Raw genomic sequence first — 19,969 nt, forward strand, 5'->3', positions numbered from 1 at the left:
TTTTGCCTTTGCTCTTGGAGCGTGTTTAAAACGGTCAGTTTAAAGTCTTTGTCTAGTATGTTTAATGCCTCTGCGTCTTCAGGAATGGTTTCTGCCAATTTATTTTCTTCCCCTGAATGGGCCATGTTTCCCTATTTCTTTGTAAATATTGTGATGTTTTGTTGTTGTTGCTGACATCTAGGCACTTGAACTAGCCACTTCTCTGAGTCTTTGCAGACTGGCTCTGTAGTACAGCAGTCCTTTGCTGAGTAGCCCATTGTGCTCTGAGCCGGGGATCAGCCCAAAGGGAAAGCTGAAAGTCTTCTCAGATCTCTTCTAAACATGTGTCTTAAGTGGGCCCATGTGTGGCTCTTTCAATCCCCCTGTCCATGTGGCTGCTTTTGCATCTCCTAACTTCCCAGAGGTCTCACCTCAACTTCCCCTTCAGGCTGAGATGGGTTTTTGCTTGTCCTTGCTGCAGGGTCCTGCCAGCAGCTCGGTAGGTCTGCAGTCCCCTGGAGCTTTCACAAGCTATCCACCATGTCTCCTCACTGGAGATACAGCTGAGGGAGGACAGAAGCCAGTCCTCGCAGCCCCCAGCCAGCCTAGGACATCACAGATAAGGTCTGTTCAGCTCCCTCCAGTTGGAGGGAGGGAATTGGAAACTGGGTCACCACCTCCTCCATACTGAGGAGAGGGTAGGACAAGGGCAAGGAAAAAATGCCACAAGACTTCCCACCATTCTGAATGTGGCTTTTCTTGATTGGAAATTCCTTTGGTTGGAGCACCCAGTTTGCTCAGTTGGTTAAGCATCTGCCTTCAGTTCAGGTCATGGTCCTGGGATCGAGCCCTGCGTGGGGGCCCCCTGCTTGGCTGGGAGCCTGCTTCTCCTCCCTTCTCTGCTCCACCCGCTTGTGCTCTCCCTCGCCGTCAAATAAATAAATAAAATCTTTAAACTACAACAACGGCAACAACAGAAAGAAGTTCCGTTGATTGCTGTAGACGTCTGACTATCTTCCAGAATTTCTGTGAGGGTATTTTAGCCAGTCTCTGTTGCTTTTTGAGATTTCCCTGGAAGAACCAGGGATTGGAGGACCCTTGCCCAGCATCTTTGTATCCAACTTTCGTGGCCATCCCTTAAAGTGAGCTCTCCTAAAACTTTCAGGATGTTACCACTGTTTTTCTGAAAAGTTCAGGATCACAGAGGTAACATTTTAAAGAGGAATAAACAATTATTGAACTATCAGAGCAGGGATGGACTTCAGAAGCCATCATTCCCAAATTCTTCATGATTTTCATGAGGAAGTGAAGTCCTCCTCTGGGAAGAAGAAGGAACTTTGCTGCAGTGACACACACAGACCCAGATTTTTCTCACTCACATTCATTGTGATCAGCTCAAGAGATACACATGCACCAGGAGAGTGTCAGCCAGCAGGATTTAAGCTACATGCTTTAAGCCATGCTTTCATCCTCTTGGTTGGTTCCATCCTCTTGGTTGGTTCCAACCTCTTATACATGCCTTTCTTTGTTGCACCGAAGATCTAGTTGCTAGATCTCCATGCTGGAGTGCCAATAGATGTGCAGCGCTCTCTGTCCATCTGCAGGCATTGCTTCTAGAAGCCTCCCAACACTTGTCCGAAAGTGCTGCTGGCCCCAGGAAGAGAATGAGGAGTTGTTCACACTCTGGTCTCAGGAGACTCAGCCATTATTATGATTGCTGCTGCCATCAGGCTCAGAGACTTGGGATCTGCATAGAGCCTGGGATAGTTTCCTCTATGAAGCTATTCAGGTCACCTAAAAAGCAACTTTAAGGACATATTTCATTGGCAACTATTCTCCTCCAAAATTATGTATCAGATGTCCTGAGTTGTGCTCCTTTATTTCATTACCAGTGGTAGGATGGTAGTACCAGCAGTATTAGTTCTTAGCTCTGCAACGACATCTTTGAGGCCCCCATTTTGTAAGTGTTTTGTGGATCACCAATCCCTTGGGAAGCTTACAAAAGTTCCCATGGAAAACATACATATAAATAAGCACACAGTTATCCGTGAAATTTGCAGGGGCTTCACTAGCCTCCTGAAATCCAGGCATCAGATTCAGAAACCATGTGGGCAGAAAGCTGGACTCAGGAGTCTGTGGGGCCTTGGTGGTATCATTAGCTTGTTTGTTGTGCTGGTTTGGATGAGCCAGTTTTTCTGGCTTTTATTTACTGGTCTGTTCAAATGAGAATGGACAGTGTATTCACAGTTGGAGACTGTGAATCTCGGCCACCACAGCAGACAGATGTGGCAATGCCCAGGAAGGGGAGGAACAGAACGTTTTGGGAGGATGCAAAGGGATCCTGCAAGAGGGGCAGGTGACAGGCAATGGGTCCGCATTACAGAGGTCCACCCCCAGGAGTAGGTTGGAGATGGGGGGAAGGACAGGTCTCAACAGGCAGGATGCTCTGGGAGCAGACAGTTTTATGGTTCCTGGCCAGAATTGTCAGCAAAGGAGGATGGAATGGAAGTAGCAGAAACTGAATCTTCAGACTGGGGTCAGAACCGCAGTCCCTGGGAAGGAAAGTCAGAGTAATACTCCAAGAACAAGTGGAAGGTAGGCAGGTCCTAGAAGAAACACTCAGGAGCAAGAATCAGGAGCCATCTAGCCATAAACATGGGGCTCAGGACTGGGTTGAGACATGAAACAAAACTGTCCATTCATAGAAACTGGACAGATGAAGGACAGACACAGGTAACTGACGAAGAATACAGTTAATCAGGGGAGGGGGGCTGGGTGGCTCAGTAGTTAAGTGTCTGTTTTTGGCTTGGTCATGATCCCAGGGTCCTGGGATCAAGCCCTGCATCAGGCTCCCTGCTCAGCAGGAAGCCTGCTTCCACTTCCCCTGCTGTGTTCCTTCTCTTGCTGTCTTTCTCTCTGTCAAATAAATAAATAAAATCTTTAAAAAAAAAAAAGAATATAATTAATTGGTACAGATATAAAAATGTTAAACCTCAATAGTAATCAAATAATGGCAAGTTAAAACAACACAAGATACCATGTTTCTTTTATCAAAATAACAGTGATTTTTTAAAAAAAAAGATTTTATTAATTTATTTGATAGACAGAGATCACAAGTAGGCAGAGAGACAGGCAGAGAGAAAGGAGGAAGCAAGTTCCCCGCTGAGCAGAGAGCCCGATGCGATGCAGGACTGGATCCCAGGACTCTGGGATCATGACCTGAGATGAAGGCAGAGGCTTTAACCCACTGAGCCACACAGGTGCCCCAATAGTGAATTTCTTTAAAGCCAAAAAACAACTAGACTGGGGAGTAGGGAAATGGGTATTACCCTCAATGCTGGGCAATTTGATTGGTATAATCTCTCCAAATTAAAAAAAAAAAGTATATGAAAAAGATATGCACATATTTTGGTCTGGTATTTACCTTGGGAAATTTGTACTAAGGAAACGTTTAAGAATCTGCACACCATTTAGCTATAAGAATGCTTACTGCGGAGAAGTCAGATATGCAATGATAAGTAACTGGTTAATACATCACACAATACCCATATATTGGCATGCCATGAACAGGTATAACTGATGGTGTTATTGGCATAGGAAGGTCATCATGACATGTTGCTAAATAAAAGAAATAAAAACTGGCTCCAAAAACGTGCATTTGGTGTGTTCTTGACACATGGTATACTCAATAAAAACGTGATTTTTTTCAAAAAAAATTTTTATTTGAGTACAGTTGACACCAAATGTTACATTAGCTTTGGGTGTACAAGACAGTGATTCACCTTCTCTATACATTGTGAAATATGTGATTTATTGATATGATAAAACTCTAGCAAGGAGAACACATATCAAAATGTCAATAACTATTACCAGGGGTTAATAGATACTGGGAATTTTTTCTTTTTTCTTTTTTTCTCTCCTCCTCCTCCTCCTTCTTCTTTGCTTGTCTCTTTTCTTCCAGTGAACAAGTACTGTTTGCATAATATACAAAAAGTAGAAGTTACTTATGAAAAGTAGAAAGCATTGACTAGATGCCTCCTTTACCAGGGGTCTTTGTGATTCCACTTAGCATGTCCTGGCCCACAAGTCAGGCTTAGATGACACCCTCAATGCCTGGTTATAGGCCACCAGGCCCAGGTGCAGAGGTGGTGGGTCTGTGCTTCTCCCATTCTGATTCCCTCCCCACACTCTGTCACTCTGCCCAAAACAAGGTCCCCATTGGGCCAGCAGCCAGATCCCAAAGGCCCCTGGAACCCCCCACCTCACTGGAGAGAGCTTTTTCTCAGGCTCCTATCTGCTACTTACACAATCATCAAGTAATAGGACCTAATGCCTAATAGGACCACCGTGCACACCACAGTATCCCCAATATCTATAGCATAGGGCACATGATAGACACTCGATAAACACTTGAGTGACTGACACAGCATCACGTTTACAAAATGTGTGGAAAAGAGGAAAAGAAATAGAATTCAATTCCATGAGTACATTTGGTAGGCCAGACACTATTCTAGGAATTTTTCGTGACTCTTAAAAGTCGGTAAAGCATGGATGTGACAGACACAAACGGAAACTCAAGATGCCTGGGTTGGAATCCTGGTTCTGCTTCCTCGCTCTGTGACTTTGAGAAAGTTGCTAAATAATCAGAACCTCTGCTTTCCCATAAGTGAAATGGAAACCTGGCAAGCAGTCTCCCAAACTGGCCCCCAGTCAACCATGCCTTCTGGCATTCGAGCCCTACGGCATTCCCTCCCATATTCAGCTTCTGCCCACCCGTGACCTGACTGCATGACTAAGAGGAGACTGACAGTGGTATTCTGGGCATTAAAAGACCTGATGGATTCTGCTTTGGCTTTGGGGAGCCCTGAGTAGCCAGGCGAGAAGTCTGTCCTTCTGAAGAGGCTGCATGAAGAGCTGAGGCCCGGAGACCACGTGGGGAGAGTGACCCAGCCATTCCTCTGTCCCAGTTGAGCCTGTCCTGCTTCATCCCCAGCCGCATCTATCTGCACCCTTCAGAGCAATGAACAGAAGAATCTCTACCTAGCTTTATCAACTCACAGAACGGGCGAGAAATAATAAAGTGATTGTGTAAGGCCCCAAATTGGGGAGTGGATTATCACACCATAGATAACAAAAACCCAGAACAATCGTTTTTTACCTTTTAGATAAATTACAATCATGCCTTGAAGACAGGGGGAGCATAATAATTGCTCAGTAGGTGCCCATTAATGGTGTACTCTTTGCAAACAGTTCTGTAAGGCAGGTATCAGCAGCTCCCCCTTTTGTGATGGAAAACCTGCAGCAGAAATCCGAAGGCAGGGATAGGGACCGTATTCAGGGAGCCGCTTTGCTTCAGTTGCAAAAACCTATATTCCCCTTAGTTCACCGCCCAGTCTCTAGTGAAGGAGAAGGGGCAGCTTGCCCCGAAGTCTTAGGAAATCTACAACCGATTTTTGCATATCCAGTCCCTTCAGTAGTAACTAGGGAGGGAAGGACCCGTTGCCGTGGAGATGGCTGCCTCCTCTCCATCTCCAGCGCCTGCTGGTTTCAGCTGGGGAAATGAGCCCCGGGAGTGGCAGACCAGGAAGCCACCAGGCGCTCTCTCCTAATGCACTGTAATGAAGGAAGTGAAGCTACAAATGAATGAATGGAAATAGGGATGGAATATTTTCTAAAGATAATGCTTCCTGGCATCTCCACAGCGAACGAACACCATCAGCCAGGAGAACGGGAACAGCAGTGTAAGTGCCGTTCCGTGTTAATTACATTTAAATGCAAATCTAAAGGCACTGGGCTCAGACAAGTCATTTTTAATAACACCTCATCCTGGGCTATTAAAATTTTTATTTGTCACCATCTAATTGATTGGTGTTCATTTCAATTATTTGTTTACTTTATGCTCGTCACTTTCCTGGGCCAGTGGGAACAGGTGGCCAGCAACCTTCATCTCTTCTTCTAGGATGTTCATCCCCATCGAGGCCTACCATCGCAGATATCTGACATTGGACCTTTTCAAAGTCCCGCTGTCCCTTGGACAACTTGAGTTTGAATGGTGTGGGTCCACTTATACCTGGATTTTTCTCTACACATACAGTGCAGTTTTATAAATGGATTTTCTCTTCCTTATGATTGTCTTCACATTTTCTTTCCTCTAGCTTGCTTTATTGGAAGAATACGGGATAGAATATCTATAACATAAGAAATACATGTAAATCAACTGTTGATGTTGTTGGTAAGGCTTCTGGTCAAACAGTAGGCTACGAGTAGCTAAGTTTGGGGGGAAATCAAAAGTTAAGTGGAGATTTTTTACTGTGTTGGGGGGGGTCGGTGCCCCTAACACCTACATTATTCAAGGGTCAACTGTAGTGCACCCTCTGCTTGCTCCCTGACCTTGGAGTCATGCTAATTCCTCAGCCTTTCCTACCCAGCCACGAGTCAGCGCACAGGAGCTTCCCCACCCAACCCTACCACCCTTCCATACTCACCACTCAGTAGGGTCACTGGATCCTAGTCATTTTGCCTTTTAGGTTCTATCACCCAACTTGTGTACATGTATGTTTTGTCTTGTTTGGCATCTACCAGCTCTTCAGGACAAAGTTGTCCTTGCTCTCTTCCAGCTCAGCTCTTTTTCATAATGAGAAACACCCCCCCCCCACCAACACACACACACCATAGCGATGCTCTGAGTCCTAGTTCCTCTCATCCAGATTCGCCCATCATGTGTCCCCTCCCATTCTCTCAGGTCTCCTCCAAAGGACCAAATGTGGTGATGATATAGTCAATGACATGAAGGGCTGCTAATGTGTTAGTTCTCTTACATGACCTTTGCCAGATAACAAAATGTTCTAAATTAAGTAGAAATGCACGTATCACCTTAAGATGAGAGCTGAGTTCATGGAGGAAGGAAGAAGCTATATATCAGAGGAAGAGGGTAGATCCTTTGAAACAGGGAGACCTTTCTGGACTCTCAAATCATATCCAGAAGTCAGTTGCCTATTGTGCCTGGCCTTTGAATGCCAGATTTGCTGCAACTTTGTTTTGTTGACTTGGTGGGGGCTGACGTTGAAATTGGGATCTTTAGGGCCCCCCAGTCCATGTGCTGGATCATAACAAGCTGAGAGGACATGGTACCCGGAGATGCAGGGCTTTGGGACAAACAGAGGACAGAGGCAGCTGGAGAAGGGAAGGCGGCATGCCCCCGTCCCGTATATTGCACGTATGTCCCCTCCTCACTTTCCCCGACGCTGTCCTTCAAGCTTGGCCAACGTGCTCATGCCTTTGAATGCCTCCATCTCAGGGCATGATATGTTTTTCACAGCAGGATGAATCCGAGTAGACATGGCTTCCAAAGAGCCAAAGGGAATGGTACTCACCCATCACTGCAGGGACAGGCACTGGAGGCTCCAGCAGCTGACAATATGTTTGTAACAGATCACTGGGCAATTTTCCAGTCTGATACTTCCACTCTGCCTGTGTCCTCCAAAGCACAAGGTATCAGGAAAGTTGGCAGTCTAGTGTGATGAAGGCTTTGAAATACAACCCCCATCACACCCACGGCTGGAAGGCGTCCAAGCCATAGTACCCTGTTGGATTCATCTGCAAGTCTCTGAGCCCCAGGTTAATTGTACCAGACAATGACCCTGACCCACCAGTACAAAAGGAGGGCTGGCAGGCTCACAGGCGTCTGTTCATTTAACTCACCCTTCTAAGTGTCAAAGTACTTAACATGGACATTGCATAGGTGGTAAGCCCAGGAATACGTGTGCTGATGCCTGTTAACATGTGTACACCTACACAGATAGCCACAGGCACACATACACAGAGATTCGTGTACATAAACACGCATACACACACACAAACACACGCAAACAATGTAAATCATCCATCAGGCTAGCTCTTAAGTCAAGCCAACTGGACTTGGCCTTCTCGGCCTGTTCCCAGAGCCAGAGAACAAGCTCTGCAATGCTCTGAGTAGGACCCACATTCTGGCTCCTGACAGTTACCTGAGCCTGAACACCTCTCCCCAGCACAGCCCGGCCACCTGCTTTGAAAATCAGCAAGTCTGCATAGCAGCCACAAAACAGACGGCTTTCCACAGCCACCTGACCTGTGTCCAGGATGCCTCTGACTCCTCCTCCCACGGTGAGGACGGGGCCACCCTGGCTCCCCTGGTCTTGTAGCTCTGCCTCCCCCCACCTGCCTCTCCTCCCCCTGACTCCCATCGGGCGCCTGGCTGACCAGCATCGGCCCACTCGTGCATCCCCTCCTGTTACTCTGGGTGGAGGTCCAGCTGGCAGAGCGGCCACACCCGGGCTTGGTGGTGATGCCGAAGCCTGCTTAACACGCCCCTGAGGGCTTCTGGCTGTACCATAACCGAGGGTATGTGGGAGAGCAAGGACACGGAGAACCTGCTTTCGGTTGAATTGCTACGTGTAGCTCTCTGTCCTCAGACATGATCTCTTCGGCTCTAAGTTCCGTCGACTATAAAGTGTGGGTGAATAATGTGCCCTTTGTAGGGTGGCCGTGAGGGCCGAGAGTGTCAGCAGCCGTGCCTGGTGCCGGCACGTATGACAGGCTCATACGTGTTAGGCGTCATCATTGACATCTTTGTCACCACCCTGGTGCCACAGAAAACACCGGATCCTCGTGATGACCTTTGCTCCCACCCTTTACTCTTTCTGGCCCCGCAACTTCAGCCCTTCCAGGAAAGAATCCCCAAGTTAAAAATATTCTTCTTGCCAAGATGATTTTGTTCCTCATTATGTTTGCTTTGTTTTGTGGGTTTGGGGGAAAGGAATGAGTATTTACTAAGAAACAACCACATCCCAGGCACTGGATAAGAGTTCAAAGCTTGAAAATGCTCCCACAAAATGTGAGTTGCATCCGCGGTGGAACTTTGAGGGTGGGGGTCTCCTGGGGGAGGGGCTGGGAGCTCCGCTTCTGAGAGGAGAAGGAGCCAACCCGGGTGCGTGTGGGCAACAGCACGAGCTACCCAGCCCCCGAAGGTTCTCAGGAGCCCCATCAGGGAGTCAGTTCTGTGGCAGGACGCAGTCTGTCTGGGCGCCTGGGTACATATACTAACCCCTGGTGAGGTTTCTAATTCACAGGAGAAAGGACGAGAGTAGGGGAAGCTATTGCCTTCTTTGAAGGTGAGTTTCTTAAGAACTTCTGGATCCCATCACCTCCGGCTTTGGGTCTGGCAAGGGCAGTGCTGCCCAAGAGAATAATGATAGTCTATTTCTTGTGCAATTACTGGGTTCCAGGCATTGTTCTAAACACTCTTCCTCATGTATACTCACCACACCTCTGCAAGGCAGGGAGACTTCTGTTCCCACTCCGTAGAGGAGGAAACCAGAATAACAGGAATCGGTTTGAGCACAGGCATGGCTGGGACTCGAACCCTGGAGTCCGGATCAGGAGCCTTGACTAATAACCATCACAGAAGCAAGACACTGCTGAGAAGGCGTGGTGACACCCAACAGCAGGCCTGGGCAGCATCTGTTGGTGCTGAACAACCAGACAGTGGGGTGGGACTTCTCTGGATGGAAGCAATGGCGCTTTCTCAACCTTTGTCACCAAGTGACCATGTAGAACATAGAGAACCGAGACAGTCTGAGGAATCGCCAAAGTAATAATTTTCCTCACCTTCAAATAGGAGGACAGGCCTGAGCGGAGGCCTGATTCTAGCAACTATTGGAGGGGGAGAGGAAGAGGCAATCTTGAATGGGGAGAATGTCCCATGATCCCCAAGGTACGTTCAGTCCAGCGCTGGGATCAGCTATGCCTGCAGCCAGTTCCAGAACAAAATACCTTTTCTTGTGAACGAAGATGGGACACAGGCCTGTTCACTTACAGCCTGTCTGTGGTTGCTTTTCCACGGCAACATTGGAGTCGAATTGTGGTGATAAACTGTTCAGTCTTCAAAGCCAAAAATATTTTAAAAAATCTAACCTTTTGTAGGAAAAATGTTTCTGACATCTGGCTTAGAGAAATATTTGTCCTTTAATATTTCTCATCAGGTCCTCCCAGGCCAGAGTGTTAGCTTTTATTTTCCCCATTTTACAGATGGAAAAATCTGAGGCTCTGAGAAGTTGGACCATTGATCTGAAGCTTTATGGCCACAAAGTTCCACGTGTCAGGAAAAGGCCCAGATCCCTTGACTCCAAGGATGGTTTCCTTCTATTTCATTCTTCCATGTGTGTGTAGACAGCAGAGAAGCCTCTATGTCTCCTCCAAAACTCACAAACAAAGCCCCGAGGAACAGGAAAGGTGGTACGTATACATGTATGCATTCAAATGCATAGCATTTTTCTTTCACTTTCTGGTTCCAAAAACCCACGAAGGACACTGGATGTCTATTATGGGGAACAACCCCTACCTGACACGATGCGGGCTGGATGAAGACGAGGCTTCCACAAAATGTCCTGATGGTTTTTGGCGCCGCAGGAGAACTGAGATCACAACTGGCCCTAAATGTAAAAACAGACAGTGCCTGTAGGGAGAGAAGAAATGCAGAAACATGATCGCTTGAGGTGACCACATCCAGCCACCCGTCACAAGGGTTCTTCTGGTGGTGACCTGGAGCACAGGCTGAAGCAGGTAGGAGAACGTGACGCCCCCTAGTGGCTAGGGAAATCGGAGGAGGCAGCCCTCTCCTCCTCCGCAGAGTCTGTCAACTGGCACTCAGAGAAAAGACCAGAAGAGCCCAGAGGCGTGTGAGTTGTGCTGCAGACAAGGGGAAGCGGAAGAGCAGCCACCGGGAAGGGCAAGAAATTCACCAAGATCGTTCTCTTTTATTTCCCACACAGAACAAAAGCTTTCGTCTTCCTGGAGAAAGGCAATACGTACTCTGGCCTTAGGACGTTAGTGAACGCTCATTTTGTCAGAGAAAAGGGAACAAAGAGGAAAATTCTACTCCTGGAGAGAATCCTGACAGGCCCCACCTTTAGTAAAATGATGGCGGTTGACATCACTAGGAATGTGTATTACCAGCTGGTGCCCCCGATAGGCTGCCCTGTGGGGTCACCTCCCCCCGCTGGAACATGAGGGGAAGCTGGGAGGACCCGTGCAAACTCTCCCTACTGTACTTTGCAATCCTGCTGTAAAGCTAAAATATTATTTCGCATTTTAAAAGCAACTATTAAAACACACACGTGAGGTGGATTTTACTTTACCACTGATCGCTCTTAGGATTCCAGAAACCTGTGATTTGATTCTGATTGTTCTTTTTTTTTTTTTTTTTTAAAGATTTTATTTATTTATTTGACAGAGAAAGATCACAAGTAGGCAGAGAGGCAGAGAGAGAGAGAGGGAAGCAGGCTCCCTGCTGAAGCAGAGAGCCCGATGCGGGACTCCATCCCAGGACCCTGAGATCATGACCTGAGCCGAAGGCAGCGGCTTAACCCACTGAGCCACCCAGGCGCCCCTGATTCTGATTGTTCTTTAAGTACTGACTATAACGTGCTGGTTTTCCATATCTCTACTCCCCTAAGACTCTGACAATTATGTCATTATCTGTAAACAAACACATAATTTTACGAGCACACGTTCCAAAGAATCTTGCCTTGACGTTTTTCAAATAAATGACATCTTTTGCAAACTTGAGTTTCCTCCAATGTGTACGCTTTCGAAATTTTGGTTTTCACATATCAGACCCCGTCTGTTAATTTGTAGCTACCAAAGTGAACATACTATGTACTTTCACACCTCCGGGCCTCGTTCTCGCTATGTGCACAGTTGAAAAGGGCTCGCTCCTGTTTCTGTGGTTGTCTTTCTTGTTATTCAAGAGGCAGTGCAGATGCCCTGCTGTCCTCCTGTTGTGCCTCCAGAGTGTGAGCTCCTTCCTGGCTGTGACGTTGATGTTGAAAGACTGGTGCGTTGTAGGCATTGACTTGTCTGAAGTGACACCGACCAAAGTGACACTGACCATCAACCTACAGTCTGGTCACACCTGTTGAACATCAGCTGTTCTTTTCCGGTTGTGTGTTCCACTGAGCCTTGCAATCTAGATGAAGTTTGAAAAGGTTTGTCTAACTCTGCCCATTGAACTGTGAAATCATGACAAGTAGCTTCTTCCTCTTTGTGTACCCCCAACACATTTAGGACAGTGCCTTTCCCCTAACCCTGGTTCTGAAAACCCATAGAGACTGAGTGATGGAGATGGAATTTGAACCCCTGTCATTAACTCCAGTGACTCCAAATTCTATACTCTTTGTAATGTGCCTCTCCTATATGCTGTGCTTGACTCCTAGAAACAGAATACCAGTCAACCATAGCTTTGGCAATGAGGAAATAGGATTCTCTCACTTCACAAAATTTTGGAGATGCATCATAGCAGGTTTATTGCAGAGAATAACGTATCATCAAGAACCCAGGCTCACTCTGTCTGTCCTCTCTGCCATCCTCAGTGTGTTGCTTTTTGCCCTTTAGACTTATTGCCCGATGGGGACAAGATGACTCCGATACCACCAATCATCTATGATGGCGTCTCACACAGGAAAAGGAAAGGTGCAGAGAAGAAGATCCTTGCACCCCAAGAGACTTTCCTTTATGCCTCACTCTCCAGGAGAAGTTCCTATGCCTGATCCTAGGCCAATCATTGGCAATAAGAAGTGGAATGTCTATGATTAGCTTAGACCAATCATGGTTCCTTCCCTGTACTTGGAGAACGGTCCTACATTCCCAGAGCATGTTGGAATCTGTGTCATATCTGGGCAAACTTGGGGTTCCATTAGCAAGAAGGAAGAGGAGAATGACTGTAGGGTAGGCAACTAAGCATCTGTCACATACACTAACTTGTGTTTTTCTTTATTTTTCATATGTATTTATATGGCCTCTTTAATTATATTCACTATGTTCCTGATAGCAAGAATCAAGTCTTAGACCTACTTTGTATTCTCTAGAAAGCCTGGTCCAGAGATGAGGTCAATATATATTTGTGGGTCAGTTGGAGGAAAAATTTAAAAAACAACCACAACCCAATGTTAAAGAGGTGAAGACCCCATCATTCACCATGCCTCCATATTTCCATGCTAGCTTTCCATGGGTCCCTTTGGTACACTTGCGTAAGATGCCAAGCTGGAAGAAGGGCACCAGGAACTCTGTGTGGCAATATTCAGTTCATTGGCTGGGCATGCACACATGCCAAATTATACACCAGGCAGACATTGGGACACCTGCTTTGACAAAGCATGTCTATTATGGGGTTTGTGTAACTACTAATGCCAGCAGCAGAGTTCCCTACATTCATCATGTTGTGTCTCATTTCCATATTTTTGCTCATGCTACCCCCACTTCCTGCAATGCCTTCTGCTTTCCCACTACTCTTTTGCCTGGCTGAATCCCTCCAGGGAGTCTTTCTTTCCAGATTCTTCCCACCAGCTGGGATTTGGGGACTCCTCTTCTGCAGTCCTGGGTGGGTATCCTCATAATTGCATATAATACTATTACATGTTATGTATATATGAGAGCATTTGCAATTTATTGAGTGCTTCATATCTTCAAGGCTTGTGATAAATATCTTAAATATATGATCTCAATCGGAAAACAAAAACAAAAACAAAAAAACAAACAAAAACCTGTGATGCATTAGGGACATTAGAGGGCCTGTTTTCTGGCTTGAAGTACAGATGATCAAATAGTGACAGAATTAAAGGTATAGTTACAAACCCTGAAAAATGCTATGAAGGAAAACATGCAGGACCATGAAAGCATCTAAGAGTCCAAGCAGCCTTAGTCTATCACAAAGAAGCAACATTAAAATGAAGAAAAACAGGCTGAATGGACATTAGTCACATCAAGGGAAGAGGGACAGGGGATTCGGAGCAGAGAGCAGAGCATCTGTAAGGCCACATCCTGAGAGGGATCTTAACAGAGAAAAGGAGGAAAAGGTCCATGGAAGAACCATAGAGAGTGAAGGAAAGAGTGTTCAGGGCGAAGCTGGAATGACCAGTGGGGCTAGTCTGCATAGACCCTAGTAGGCCACACAAAGAGTATCGTGTTGTTTGTCTGGAAGCCACTGGGATGGTATTCATTTTAAGAAGTCTTGGAAAGAGTGACTGTGTGCAGGGGTTGGCCAGGAATCACCTGGTCAGGTTTCTGTCCAAAGAAATGATTCAGGCTGCAGTGGAAAGACTTCACAGAAGATGAGACAGAGGGGTGTGGAAAGAAGGCCTAGGGAGCTGCTTCACTGGTCCAGGAGAGCGAGGCAGGGACTTGGACATGGAGGTGGAGCAAAATAGATGGATTCAAGCTGTATTTGTTTTCTGTTTCTGCTGTAACAAGTGAGCACACCTAGTGGCTTCAAATAACAGGCACCGAGTACCTGGCAGGGGGTTAGAAGTCCTGGCACAGAAGAGCTCCAATGAGCCCTCTGCTCTGGGCCTCCCAAGGCTAAAGTCATGATCCAACCAGCCAGGCTCTTGTCTAGTGGCTCTGAGCCAGACTCTGCTTCTAGACTCACTTCAGGCAAAATTGAGTTCCTTGCAGTCGTAGGACTGTGGCTTCTATTCCCTTGACACATGACCTCCTGTATCTTCAAGCCAACGATAGTGCATCACATTTTCCTCATGCCTGGAATCTCCAACATCCCCTTCTGCTGCATTTATCTGGTTTTTACCACGTAATATAAGCATAGGCATGACATCAGAAGTCAAAGGCCATGGGTGCCAGAAGCCTGCCTACCACACAAGCTTACGAAAGGAGATAAAATCAACAGTTCTTGGAAAAGGATTAGAGGGGACAAGAATTATACTCTTCTTCCAGGCAGACAGATGCAAGTAGAGAGAAGTTAGCCCCCTATCAGGTGGCAGGCGACTATTATTTGTCAGCTACTGCCATCAGATGTTTTGCAAGTCTGGCACCTAACCGTGAGTAACAAGACCTGGGTCAGAGGAAGTGTGGAGTGAGCAGTAGTCCCAGCCCTGTGGGTCTTGGAGCAAGCCAGTCCGCCTCTGGGGGCTTGGTTTCCTAATTTGTAAAAGGAAGGAATTGAACCAGAGTGTCCCTTCCAACTGCAAATCTTTAACACCGAGTTAATCATATTCATTTGTCTTTTCTTCCTGCTACTTGATCGGGGGACCGGGCCAGGGGTAGGGAGGCGGCGCCACGGAACCGCCTGCAAATGCTGAATTCATCATGTCTTTTCATAGAGTGTGATGCCAACAGATGTTTCTGAGTCAGAATAAAAGGTTAAATATTTTAATAAAAAAGACACATGTTGAAGGTGATTTGGGTTTCTGTTAAACTCCCCCATACCCACAATTTTTTCCTCGCATGCAAATGAACTGGAAGCTTATTAATGAGACGAGAGGCTGAAGCCTAATTAGCAACAGGACTGGGGAAGCTTCTATTCGCTGATTCAGCAAACTAACTGGATAATTACTGTAGCTGGACTTTGGCAGCTTCTAGAAAAGCTTATTAATGGAGCTCTCAGAAATTACCTTGATTATGGCCTCTCAACCTAAGGGCTTAATCCAGGCCATAGACGTTTTATGGTTATTCTGTGCAGGGAATCACTGTCTTCCATCATCGTTAGTGGGCAAGCAGCATACAAACCATCTCCTGCTAGGTCAAAGCTTTATCAACTTGGAGACCCATGGGGGCTCTGTATCTGCTGCTGACCCCGTCTTTCCTTAAGCCCCATCTTCATTTGCTCCATGGCTTTAAGAGATATACCTGATGCTACTTTTCACATTCATTGCCTGTTTAAGACTAGGAGGTCTAGTATTTTAGATATTAATTTTTAATTTAAAAAACCCCACACCTATATAGTTGTTATCATGGCAGGCACAGTTCTAAGTGATTTATGTGTATGAAGCCTCATTGAATCCTCACAAATATGCTATGGGGTACATGTTCTTAGTACCTTCAACTTACAGATAAGGAAATGAAGGCACAAGGTGACTCACCTGAAGTCACAGAGCCAATATATGAACCCAAGAAGTTTGGGTCTGTGATCCATACTCTCAGCCACATCCCAGTGATGGCTTTGCAGCTTGACATGGGAATACTTAAGAGGGAAAACTGAACAATGGGAAGCACTGGGCTCCCAAGTTCAGGCTGGCCATCTCAGATAGTGGTTGCAAAACCAGAATATTAACTCTATTTTGCTAGAATTGTTTAATGCCATTTGACTTTTCCCAGCACTTGTTTTCTTATTAAACAATCATTTCTCTGTTTACAGCTTCAAACCTCAGTGACCAAATTGCTTCCAAATTATAATTATTTTGCCTGGTTTTTGAAGTTCAGAGTTAACTCTTATCTTAGTTTGTATTAACAAAACTGTTCCTGTGAGCTACTGCTTCAGGGAATAGAAGCGGGGAGCTTGCGTTTCCCAGGCTCTCATCCCGTTGAAGGCCTTATCCTAGGTTCCTTATACTAATCTGTACTCCACACTGAAACCTTTATCCCTTTGTCCTGGTCCTTCTCTTTCTACTGAATTTAATTTATTAATCTCCTCCTCCTTTTCTCTGAACCACTGAGCTGAAGGTTACAAGTACAGAGAAAACAGGACATGGTTCTTGCTCTTATATAGCCTAATGAAGAAAATAGACCTTGTTTTTAAAATAAATTGATATACTATGGTGTGTGTGGAGATAGACATAAGCCTGGAGTTCCCTGAAAAATTAGAGGAGAAAATAGTTTCTGGAAAGGTAATGTCTGAGATGAGTCTTGAAAGGTAAGTAAGAGTTAGGCAGGTAGGAGAGTGGGCAAGTGAACACAGGAGGCAGTGCCACCCGAAAATGGAACAGCCTGGTGTATCCAGGGAGCTACAAGCAGTGGGACGTGGAAAGTGGCAGGCAGGGAGCCACTGTGAGAACTGGATCTGGGAGATGGTAGGCCCATGCCATGAAAAATCTTGCAAGTCCTGATTATGTGCACAAGCTTATTCTATAGACATCTTGAAAGGGACTGAGCGGGTTTGTGAGGAGGCCTCTAACTGCAGAAAGTAGAATGGATTTAATGGATTGGAGAGAGGGAGAATAGTTGAGCTGTTTTTGCAGAGATACTTCTTGAAAATGACATCTGCTTTGCAGTCCCAATGTCTTTGGATTGGAACATTCCATCAAAATAGCTGGTAACTCACCAAAAACAAAGACTGGTGAACCACATGATAGAATTTTTGAGGACTCTTTACTGACTCAAAGTACAAGGGCTGGTTTAAGAGATTTCACTTCACGTGAAAGAAATCCCCAGAAGAAGGGGTGGGAAGATACTTTTTGCCTCTGAACCGGGGGCCTCATTGACCCCCACAGTCTTCTTCAAGGTTTTATTTTTATTCTCCTTCCTGGGAGTCACACTTCCAGAGTTGTATTAATGTGATGTTACCTTTCCTCAACCCCCTGTTCTTTAAACCATCATAACATGGCTTCTGTCTTCATATTCCACCAAAATGATCCTTGTCAAGGCCACTAGTGATGTCCCTGTTACCAAATCCAATGAACTATTCTTTATCCTCATGTTACTTAAACTCCCAGAAGCATTTAACCCAGTCAACACCACTCTCCTTCTCTGGTGTCTTTCACAAAATCCTTCTTTCTTGGCCTTTTTTCTTCGGTTTCCTCCTACTTACCAGTTGCTCTTTCTCAGTCTGCCTTCTGTGACCTCCTCCTTCACTCAGAAGATGGTAGGACTTCCACAAGGCTCCGTAGTAGGCTCTCTTCTCTTCATTCTCTTCCAAAATAATCTCAGGCTTTCCCTTTGTTGAAATAACAATTTTTTTTTAATGATTGTGGTTCTCAAATATACCTCTTCAGCCCAGATAACTTAGCTAAGCATCAGACTCACACCTCCAGTTTAATCCAGTATCTTTACTTGAAGATCTATCACACACCTTAAACATTAAATATCCAAAATGGAACTCTTGATTTATGACTTCTACCCCAACACATATATGCCTGCTGACTACTTGAATACTTGAGCCAAAAATCCCCTTGAGTCCTTACCCATGCACTAATCAGCAATTGCATGTAGGGAAGATGCTTGAGGCTGGAGACAGAACTCCTCAAAAGGGTTAGAGGGAATGATCCCTGGTGCTCACACAGAGCTGGGAATTATGTCTGTTCCCACCAGCCAGGGTGAGAAGCCTCATCATTTACACGGCACTGGGTGGAGTGCTCAAAGTGTTTTGCCTCAGTAGTGGGGAAAATTAACCTCACACAAAACACTTTAAGCTATTGTACTAAGTAATCAAATTACAGATGAAGGAAAACAGGTTAAAAGCAAAAGCTGAAAGGAGAAAACTATTTCCAAACAACTGAGCCAGAATCCCAAAACGATGCTCAAGGATAGTTATAGGAATACAAGATTATTCAGTCCAACAAGGTAAAATTAAAGTCTGATATCCAATGAAAATTTACCAGGCATGCCAAGAAGCAGGGAAGCACTACTCATAAGGAGGAGAACAATAAACCAGGTGAAATTGACCCTGAATGACGCAAATAGAATTAGTGGACAAAGACATTAAAAATGCAGTTGTGACGTATTCTATATGTTAACCTTGAGAAAAATTTAAATATATTGAGTAAAATATACAATATGAGATGTAAAACACACTAGATGGGTTTAATGGTAGATTATGCAGAATAAAAGAATAATGAACTTGAAGACTGAAATAAAACCTACCAGAAATAAAACACTAACAGAAAAAAAGATTAAAAAGAAAAAGAGAGGAGAAAGAAAAAAAGAGATGTGGAGAGATTTTAAGCAGCCTAGTAAACAGGCAGGCAGAGTCTCTGAGAGAGCAGGGAACAGAAAAAATATATATTTAAAGAAATAATAACTAACGCTTTTTTAAAAAAGTTGATGCAAACTGTAAGGCCACAGATCCATAGAATGGGATACTATACAGAAATAAAGAGTAATGAACTACAGACATGTGTGGTAATATAGATGAATTTCAGAATAATTATGCTATGTGAAAGAAGACAAACCCCTTTAATTTTGCCCCCCAAAAAAGAAAGAACATACTCTATGACTATGAGCATACATCATATGTGTGTTGAGAATACTCTATGTTGAACAAACTGTATATATCTATAAAATTCTAGAAAATGCTAACTAATCTATAAAGACAGAAGGGAGATCAGTGGTTGTCTGGGGAATCAGGGGTGGGAGTAAGGGATTACTGAGGGACATGAGAAAGCTCTAGGGATGATGGACGTATTTATTATCTTGACTGCAGTGGTGGTTTCACGAGTGTGTATCAATTTCAAAACTTATAAAATTACTTCTTTAAATAGTATAGTTTATTGCATATTAGTTATGATTTCATAAAGCTGTTTTTAAAGAACACATGATTGATTACCATTGGAGAAATTTTGTGAACCACTTATTACTTTGCAAACTAGTAAATAAAGGGGAAAGAAATGAAGGGAATACAATGAACACTTTGTCCTTCCTTTCCTATATGAACTGTAACACTGGGTATCCAAATGACAGATGAAGGGAAATTTCTCTTATAGATATGACCCAGCTTGAAAATGGCAGAGGAATGAAAGAATTGAAATTTACCATTTTCTAATCCCTAATGTTATGAATGGGTCTAGGCATGGATAATCAATGACTGCTAAGTCATTGACCAAAAAAGAATGAGAACCAGACATTATGTGCTACATGATGTTAGAACATAATAACAGCTCTGAATTAGTCTTGCCAAAAAAAAAAAAAATTTAAACCTGTATATGCAACAACTAAATCGTGGAGACATAGAGGACAGGAGAACATGTTAAAAGATACCATAGAAGCGCAACAGGCAAAATCTAGTCTGTGGGAAGCCCTACAGGACAAGCCACTGAAGTCTTCAACAAATAAATTAGAAGTAGAAAAAAACAGATCAAGAGAATTTACAGATTAAAAGAAACTTAGGTGTGCCTGGGTAGCTCAGCAGTTAAGAGTCCAACTCTTGGTATCAGCTCAGGGCTTGATCTGAGGGTCATGATTTCAAGCCTCGCATTGGGCTCCACATTGAGAGTGGAGCTTACTGAAAAGA

This window comes from Mustela putorius, unplaced genomic scaffold (genome assembly GCF_011764305.1).
Source record: "Mustela putorius furo isolate JIRA1106 unplaced genomic scaffold, ASM1176430v1.1 tig00000508_pilon_pilon_pilon, whole genome shotgun sequence".
Lineage (NCBI taxonomy): Eukaryota > Metazoa > Chordata > Mammalia > Carnivora > Mustelidae > Mustela > Mustela putorius.